The sequence below is a fragment of the Pipistrellus kuhlii genome, unplaced genomic scaffold, assembly GCF_014108245.1.
Source record: "Pipistrellus kuhlii isolate mPipKuh1 unplaced genomic scaffold, mPipKuh1.p scaffold_m20_p_71, whole genome shotgun sequence".
Taxonomy (NCBI): Eukaryota; Metazoa; Chordata; class Mammalia; order Chiroptera; family Vespertilionidae; genus Pipistrellus; species Pipistrellus kuhlii.
Window position 1 is genome coordinate 892,401 of NW_023425575.1, and position 10,164 is coordinate 902,564.

Genomic DNA, 10,164 nt, shown 5'->3' on the forward strand with positions numbered 1-10,164 from the left:
ATTCCATGACAATCATATCATCTTCTGGAACATCATCATAACAATCCAATTCCCGAATTTCCTGGTGAATTTCTTGTGACTCCATTTCTTTCAGAATCAGTGGACCAAATCTCTCATGTTTAGCCTGGGGGGGGGGGGGGTGGCCCTTATTTTCGGGGGGGATGCTTTATATTTCACTCAGAAGGAAACCTGTAAGTAGGTCTTATTTTCAGGGAAACACGGTATGTTGCCTCCCTTGAATCCACTCAGCACAGTTAATGTCACAAAATCAGAGCATCAGCTTAGCCTGGGCTACAGTGAGACTAGCTAGTCAAGCTGGATTCCATCTGATGCCACCGGCTCTAATTATTCATCTTTTGCAAACAATAGAGAACAAGTTGAGGGCATCAAAGACATGAATTACAGGCTGAATCTCTGAGGGAAGGCAGGAGAAGTAAAAAAGAAAAAAAAAAAAGAAAGAAAGAAAAGGGGGGGAATCTTTAGAGGATTACACACACACAGTCACCTGAGACTTGAGCATTTTCTTCAGTTCTCTGAAAGCAACAGGAAAACAAATAAAAAAAATTTTTTTTTGCTTTAAAATACAGTTTATTTTTTTCTCCAATTATAAAAATAACACATTATAAAAGCAGACAACTCCCTGCTTTCAGAGGTCCTCCCACCAACAGGGGCAGATGGGAGCCAGCATGCCATCCCCCTGGGCAAGAGGCATGAGCACAGAGAAATGTGGAGAACCACTCAGCTCAGGGAGGACTGGCCCGGGCCTCTCCCTGCGCATGATACCCTCCACATGAAACAAACATGAGGACTCCTACCCAAAGGACTACAGTGTCTTGCACAGGAGGGTGCACCCAGCTTAGCCCATCGTTTTGTCTCCAGTTTAACATGCTCCCCCTTCACCACTCTGAACGCTGCAAAGCCCGCCCCGCCTGGAACACCTAGTACGTCGGCTCCCCAAGTCCCCCCATCCGGCTCCCCAAGTCCTGCTGGCCTCTCCTCTCGGCCAGGCCCATAGGTCCCCGCTCCCGCCCCTGGAGAACGGGAATGGCCCCCCTAGGGGGTCACAGAAGGGATCAATGCAACAGGGAGGCAAGTGCTGGCCCATCCCAGTGTTCAGTCCATGTCACCGCACACGTCACTCCTTCCCCTGCACTTACTGCATGGCAATCCTAGGCTCTCCTTCCTGTAAAACGGTTCCTGAGCCAAAACCGGTTTGACTCAGCGTCGGCCTGCGGACTGAGAGGTCCCGGGTTCGATTCTGGTCAAGGGCATGTGCCTTGGTTGCGGGCACATTCCCAGTAGGGGAGTGCGCAAGAGGCAGCTGATGATGATTCTTTCCATTGATGTTTCTAGCTTTCTATCCCTCTCTCCTCCTCTCTGTAAAAAATCAATGAAAAATATTAAAAAAAAAAAAAAAATAGCCAAAGCCGGTTTGGCTCAGTGGTAGAACGTCGGTCTGCAGACTGAAAGGTCCCAGGTTCGATTCCAGTCAAGAGCATGTATATTGGTTGCGGGCACATCCCCAGTAGGGGGTGTGCAAGAGGCAGCTGGCCGATGTTTCTCTCTCATTGATGTTTCTAGCTCTGTATCCCTCTCCCTTCCTGTTAAAAATCAATTATATATATATATATATATATATATATATATATATATATATATATATATATATATATTTTTTTTTTATTATTTTTTTAAATAATAAAACATTTCCTGAGCGCTGAGTCCAGGCTGGGGAACCCACTGTGTCTAGACCAGTGAGGCCAGCCAGAAGGGCTCCACCTAGGCCTCACCAGACTGCAGGGCAGACGGGGCTCAGGCCTGCATGGTGAAGCAGGCAGGCTCGCTCGGGGAAGGAGCCCTCCCTCTGGAACAATGAACGCCCCATCATGGTTTTCTTTTTATCGCAGCTTTGAACACTTAGCATATGGACATCTGTTCCTTCACGTTTTATCTCTGCTCATCCGTCATCCTCAAAATGAAAGTCCAGAACCTTCCACATTGATTTTATAAAGTCCGGCTGAACATTTAGTAATGAACAAAGCTGTCTTTCTCAGTGGCACAGTTGTGCAGGAGACATCTCAAAGGAAAAGCAAAACCTTGGTAGCACCTGATCTCAGACCCGATTTTTGCTCCATATACTGTGCCATGCTGTCTGGAAGGTCCCAGGTTCGATTCTGGTCAAGGGCATGTACATTAGTGTGCAGGAGGCAACTAATCAATGTTCCTTTCTCATCGGTGTTTCTAGCTCTCTATTCCTCTCCCTTCATCTCTGTAAAAAGGTCAATAAAATATATTTTTTTAAAAATAAAATCACATGAAATATAAATAAGGAATGATTAGTATGCATGTGTGCAGTTAATCTTAAAAATTCTAAAATCAATGATGAGGGGTGTGCAAGAGGCAGCTGATCGATGTTTCTCTCTCATCGATGTTTCTATTTCTCTAATTCTCCCTTCCTCTCTGTAAAAAAATCAATAAAATATATTAAAAAAATAAAATAAAATAAAATGTTCATAAACTAACCCTGGAACCCTGGCAACAACTACTCAGCTTGTGGGAGGCCAGAGTAAGCGCCATCAATCATCTGCATGTCACATTCAGCCAACCGAGATTCAGGGAGTTCCAGTGATTCTGCTGGGGATTCCCAGGTGGGGCCACCACAATGAGACCTGAGTGCCCACAGCACCTGCCTCCCTGCAGCAGTCAGTGGCTTCTCAGAGGTCCCTATTTCTTACTAAAATGTACCCCACGGTACTTGTGGGCATCAGAGTGAGAAGTGCCTGACCTGGGAATGTTTCTGCAGGAGAGGCTGGAGTGGCCAGGAGAGGGAGAGAAAAACATCAATGATGAGAGAAAATCATTGATCAGTTGCCTCCTGCACACTACACTGGGCGTCTACCCCAGGACCCAGGCATGTGCCTTGACCGGGAATTGAATCGTGACCTCGTGGATCATAGGTCCACGTAGAACCAATGAACCACGTTGGCTGGGTTCTCAACATTGATGTTTCTATCCCTCCCTCTCTCTCTTTTGATCTATTTATCAACACAATTTATCAAATAAAAAGGAAAAAAATAATTAAAATATTAAAAAACATATTAAAAATATTCCAATACAAAAAATGCTTACTTCCTACAGCAAAAAAGGCACAAAATGAAATTCCAACAGCCATCTTTGTTGTTCCACTTTCCTTTTGTTAAAGAAAATTTGGAAAACTCATAGCACATTAGGCAGAACATATAAGATGCTCTAACAAAGATACAGACTCAAAAAATACACTTCTGAGAAAAGGTTCACCATAAATCTAAAGAAAAAATACAACCAAAAAACAGAGAGGTAGGAAAAAATTACAGAATTTGTTTAAGTAAGAATGATTGACAAAACAAAATATTTGCTTGAATGTGTAAAATATAAATATCTTACACACTAGTGGGAAAATGCCAAAGGTACAATCAATTTATTTTTAAATAGTTTGTTATTTTTTTTTTTTAAATATATATTTTATTGATTTTGTACAGAGAGGAAGGGAGAGAGATAGAGAGTTAGAAACACCGATGAGAGAGAGTCATCGATCAGCTGCCTCTTGCACACCCCCCACCGGGGATATGCCCGCAACCAAGGTACATGCCCTTGATTGGAATCGAACCCGGGCCCTTCAGTCCCCAAGCCGACGCTCTATCCATTGAGCCAAACCGGTCTCGGCAGTTTGTTATTTTTAAAATATATATTTATTGACCTCAAAAAGGAGATATGGATAGATGCGCCAATGAAGAGAGATTGTCAAAGTGCAACATCAACCAGCTGCCTCCTGCACATCCCATTCCAGGGAGCTAGCCCACAACCCAGGCACAGGCCCAGCACTCCCAACTGGTAACACTTCAGTGCATCAAAGCAACTGAACCACAACATCCATGATAGTATTATATAAGCAGTATAGGTCACAAAATGCAAATCTTTTAAACATTCAAATACACAACCTAGGTTACTTTGACAGTTAAATGGGCCAATGAACAAAATTAGTGCACTGTGCGTGGGGGAATAGTCCCTCAGCCCAGCCTGTCCTCTTTCACATACTGAGAACCCTCAGGGGATGTTCAACTGACAGCTTAGGCCCACTCTCCATGAGGAATAAACATTTTTTTTTTGTATTGGAATATTTTTAATGTTTTACATCTTAATATTTTGGGTTTTTTTTTACATTTTATTTGATAAATTATATTGATAAATAGATCAAAAGAGAGAGGGGGAGGGATAGAAACATCAATGATGCGAGCCCAGCCAATGTCGATCATTGGTTCTACATGGATCTATGATCCAGGAGGTCACGATTCAATTCCATGTCAAGGCACATGCCTGGGCCATTGGGTACTCACTCCTGATGGCTGGTGGGTGTCGTGGAGGTATGATCAATTTGCATCTTTCTCTTTTATTAACAAAGTATTCATAAAAATAGATAAACTATTGGTGATATATTCAAAGGTAAGAATATTAATCAGGCAAAAAGATGAGTTACTAATATATCTTTACAAAATCTACAAGTATTATGAAACATAAATTAAAGCAGAAAAATACTTAGAAAATGCAAAGTGATCTATTAAAATGGAATTTAAGGAGGAGAAAGGAGAGACAGCTGTTTTCCTCTATCACATCCTTTCTCCCATTGAGACTCTACTGTATTAAATATGAGTTAGCATGAAAGATCAGGATCCTTACGGAGAAGACTAGAAGATGAAAAGTCTCCCCAGCCAGTTTAACCTGTGGTTTCTCAGCAGGAGAAAAAAGAGTCAAAGAAATATATAGACTTAAACAGAGGTTGCAGCAAGCAGTGAATAAAAAGGATGACTTAGAAAAAAAAGGTGATCAGTCTTTTGGAACTCAGAAATAAACAGCTGGACTCAGAAATCTCCAAAGTGCAAACTTCTGAAGATGATAGGTCTTAATGGTAAAATATTTCCCATGCTCACTGCATTAGGAAGGCTTCTCTGCAGTGTGAAATTGTTGATGATAATGGAGGCCATTCCAAGTGGTAAAAGATTTTGGACATTCACAGCATTTATAAGGCTTTTCTCCAGTGTGAACTCTCTCATGACGACGAATCTCACTGCTAGTCATAAGATTTCGCACATTCACTGCATTTGTAAGGCTTTTCTCCAGTGTGAACTCTCTGATGACAACGAAGATAACTGCTAGTGGTAAAGGATTTCCCACATTGACTGCATTTATAAGGCTTTTCTCCAGTGTGAACTCTCTGGTGACGACGAAGATCACTTCTAGTGGCAAAAGACTTCCCACATTCACTGCATTTAGAAGGCTTTTCTCCAGTATGAACCCTTTGATGACACCGAAGGCAACTACTGCTGGCAAAAGATTTCCCGCATTCACTGCATTTATATGGCTTTTCTCCGGTATGAACTCTCTGATGACGACAAAGATCAGTGCTGGTATTAAAAGATTTTGGACATTCACTACACACATAACGCTTTTCTACAGTGTGTAAACTTTGATGATTACAGAGGCTACTGCTCCGGGTAAAAGATTTCCCACATTCACTGCACTCATAAGGACTTTCTCCAGTGTGAAGTCTCTGATGACAATGAAGGCTATGCATTGTTGTAAAAGATTTCCCACATTCACTACATTTGTAAGGCTTTTCTCCAGTGTGAACTCTCTGGTGACGATGAAGGGTAGTGATACTGGCAAAATAATTCCCACATTCACTGCACTGATAAGGCCTTTCTGCAGTATGAAGATGATGTTCATGAGTTGCAGTATTACTGATAGAAGATTTCCCATATTCACTGCACTCATAAGTCCTTTCTCTGGTGTCAACTCTCTGATGACAACAGAGGTCACTGCTGTTGGTAAAAGTTTTTCCACATTCACTGTACTCAAAAGTGTTTTCTCCAGTGTGAATACTCTGTTGATAATGAAAGCTAGAAGATTTGGTAAAGTAATTTCCACATTCAGAGCATAGAAAACACTGACTTCCAGAATGTAAACACTTGTCCTGGATAAATGTGTGATTGCAGCTAATGACTTTGTTATGTCCTGACCAGGTATGTATACCCTGCCCAATGTCCCCACGAGTGAAATGATTATGAGACACCTTGAAATTACAGCTGTTTGCAAGTGATATGCTGTCCACACCTCTAATGGAAGTCTCTTCTCTCACATGCTGCTGGTGAAATTGTGCACTGAGGCAAAACTGTTTTCCACATGCCCCACACCTCAACAGTATCTGTCTGTATTGTGTTCCGTGCAGTTCTATCACGTGGAAAATATTTCCCAAGACTAGCCCACAACTCTCACAGGGGTGGCTCTTCTGGGAAGACAAGGCTAACTTGGGATTCCTTGCCTGTGACTCTGTTACAGAAACCTGTTCATTCACTGTCTCCACATACTCTGCACCACAGCAGCAACCTGAAAAAACACACACACGCACACACACAAAAAACAACAAATAAACAAACAAACAAAAAAACGCTGGTGAAGTACATGCTGACATTTTATCTTCACTACAAATGTATATTTGTAATGACTAGACATGATCCATAGACTCTGAGGAAATGGCTGTTATATATTTCTTGGCCCCAAAGGTCAGTCAATGGTGAAAATCTCCCCAAGGGAGGGACAGAAGCACAGCATGGGATACAAAGAAAAGAGGAAGGGTTTGCTAGTTGTTCCTCCACAAATGTCTTCCATAAGGACTTTCATGTTGACGTGAGTCTGTGTAGAATAATTTGAATGTGTTCAAACCTAAACATCAATTCTATTAGAGCATGTGATGTTCTACCTCAATACAGCAAGAGGTGTGCACTCTAAGGATCTGTAGGTATGGACCAATTGTGGAGGGCAAAAAAGAGAGATTCCACCCCTGTGAGAGGTGAAAAATTTAGCGAGGTTAGGTTATTAATGGACTGCAAATCCAAGCAGAGTGAGCACTGATCACTATTAAAACCGAGTTGTTGCCAAAACTGCTTTAGCTCAGTAGTAGAGTGTCGGTCTGTGGACTGAAAGGTCCTGGGTTCAATTCCAGTCAAGGGCATGTACATTGGTTGCGGGCACATCCCCGGTGGGGGTGTGCAGGAGGCGGCTGGTCGATGTTTCTCTCTCATCGATGTTTCTGGCTCTCTATCTCTCTCCCTTCCTCTTTGTAAAAAATCAATGAAATATATTTTTTTTATAAAAAAACACAAAAAAACTGAGTTGTTGACAAAGTGTCAACAATAAGCAAAAACAAATAGAATTGGGTGAAGAATAGGTAATGGTAACAAAACACTGTGGAACCAAACAGGTTCCTAGTTATGAATACAACAAAGCTCGGGTGTAAAAACCTCCCTAACAGCCCTTTACTCAAGCAAGACTGCCTGCGAGTCCACTGTGTCATTCAAAGTCATGTTTCTATTGTGATGCAGAAATGCTTAATTCCCAGTAGAGCCATTGCATGGATGAATGATAAAAATCTTAAAAGAAACATTAAAAAGATGGTCAACACTGTGGTACAACAGCACAGCACAGATGAGATCATAGGCAAAAGAGCTATGTGAATGACATCAGCAGAATCAGAGATGTGACCATCTTCTCTCATCCCAGAGTAACTAGACAGTTATCCATGAATAAAAAAACCCCACAGGAAATGGGAATAACAATACAATGAAGACAGCAGTAATACAGAATACCAAATAAGGACAACTGCATAGAACAAATAACTGGAAAGACTGGGTGAGCAAACATATTTGCAGAAAGCTAGTCAAAAACAAGAGGTCAGAGTTACCTCTATCAACCAATGTGCTTCTGCTATCATTGACCATAGTGGCCTATTATTCGAAAAATACTGCAAATTTTGTTCTAAAAAACACAGAATGGCCCTAGTCGGTTTAGCTCAGTGGCTAGAGAATAGGCCTGCAGACTGAAGGGTCCCGGATTAGATTCCAACACTAGTGTCCCAGATTCAATTCCAGTCAAAGGCATATGTCCAGGTTGTAGGCTCAATCCCCAGTAGGGGGTGTGTAGGAGGCAGCAAATCATGATTGTCTCTCATCATTGATATTTCTCTCTCTCTGTCTCCCTTCCAGTCTGAAATCAATAAAAATATATTAAAAACAAAAACAAAAAATAACCACAGAATACCCTAGCCAGTGTGGCTCAATTGGTTGGAGTATAGTCCTGGGGTCTCAGATTCGATTTCCAATCAGGGCACATATCAGTACGTAGATTGCATTTCCAGTTAGGACATGTTTGTAAACAACCAATTGATGTATCTCCTTCACACTGATATCCCTCCTTCTTCTCTCCCTCCCATTCCATTTCTATTCCTCTCTGTCAGAAACTGAATATAAAAAATAAATAAGAATTCCAAGGTAGCCAAATAAAAAGAGAACTCAAAAAGGTCTAGAGACAAAATCAAACGACTTCTACCAAAGCTCATGTATAAAATTCAGAAAATGCAATTCTAATAGCCAATTTTAAAAAGATAAATACCTACAATATGAAAAAAATACCTCAAAAAAAGAAAAATACTGGCACCTCAGAAAACTAGAAACACAACAAAGTAAACACAAAGGTTGGGGGGAAAAAACAACAATAAATATTAAAACAAACATAAATAAAAAGTACATAAGACAAAATACAAGAATACCTACCAGCCGAAACCAGTTTGGCTCAATGGACAGAGTGTGTCGGTCTGCGGACTGAAAGGTCCCATGTTTGATTCTGGCGAAGGGCATGTACATTGGTTGCAAGCACATCCCCAGTTGGAGGTGTGCAGGAGGCAACTGGTCGATGTTTCTCTCCCATCAATGCTTCTAGCTCTCTATACCTCTACCTTCCTCTCTGTGAAAAATTAATAATGTGTGTGTGTGTGTGTGTGTGTGTGTGTGTGTGTATATATATATATATATATATATATATATATATATATAAATAAATACCTAACAGGTATTTTTTTTAAAGATACAAAATTAGAAAAACTTTAACTACACTAATAGAAACAAACAAAAAGCCTCAAATAAACTGTAAAGAAATGAAAATTAAGACATTACACCTGACACTATGAACCAAAATGCATCATGAGATGTCAATATTAGCAGATGACCTGTCCCTCCATAGAGATATTTGTCAAGATCCCATATGAGCTTCTGAAATAATGAAATTCAGAAGCCCGGGCAGGTGGCTCAATTGGTGTGTGTGGTCCCTATGCACCAACATTGTGGATTTGATCCCCCATCAGGGCACATGCAGGGGAGAGTTAGTAATGCATAGAAGGATAGAACAGCAGATCAATGTTTGCCTCTCTTTTGCTGTCTCCCTTCCTGTCTCTAAAATCCATATATATAAAAGCCTGAGTGACCGGCTGACAAGCTGACCAGCTGTTACCTATGATGTGCACTGACCAACCAGAAAGCAGACGCTCAACACAGGAGCAGAAACTACAGGCACAGGGAACAGACTGATGAATAACAGAGGGAAGGAGAGAGGAGAGGGGAAGAAAAGATTAACCAAAGATATTAAATACAGACAAGAGGCCTGGTGCATGAAATTCGTGCATGGGGGGTAGGGATGTGTATGTGTCACTCAGCCCAGCCTGCAACCTCTCAAATTTGGGACATCCCTCCACAATCCAGGGCTGCTGGCTCCTAACTGCTCACCTGCCTGCCTGCCCAATTGTTCCTAACTTCCCTCCCCTGCCAGCCTGGTCACCCTTAACTGCCCACCCCTACTGCCCTAGTCGCCATCAACTGCATTCCCCTGCAGGCCTGGTTACCTCTAACTGTCCTCCCCTGCAGGTCTAGTCACCCCCAACTGCCCTCCCCTGCAGGCCTGGTCCCCCCCAACTGCTCTCTCCTGCAGGCTTGGTCCCTCCCAACTGTCCTTCCCTGCAGGCCTGATCCCCACCCAACTGCTTTACCCTGTAGACCTGGTTTCCCCGCAACTGTTCTACTCTGTAGGCCTGTCCCCCCTAACTGTCCTCCCCTATTGGTCTGATCACCCATAACTGCCTTCCTGTACTGGCCATCTTGTGATGGCTACCTGTGCCCACATGGAGGCAGCCATCTTTGACCACTTTGGGTGACCATCTTATGTGTTGGAATGATAGTCAATTTGCATATTATTCTTTTCTTAGAGGCCAAGTGCATGGATTCGTGCACCAGGAAGATCCCTTGG

General features: G+C 42.1%; 1 protein-coding gene across 2 annotated transcripts in view; it reads right to left on the reverse strand.

The window, feature by feature from the left end:
• The window catches only part of LOC118710218 (zinc finger protein 883-like), an 86,854-nt gene that overhangs the window by 17,527 nt on the left and 59,163 nt on the right, over nucleotides 1-10,164 (reverse strand). The gene's annotated exons all lie outside the window — the stretch shown is intronic.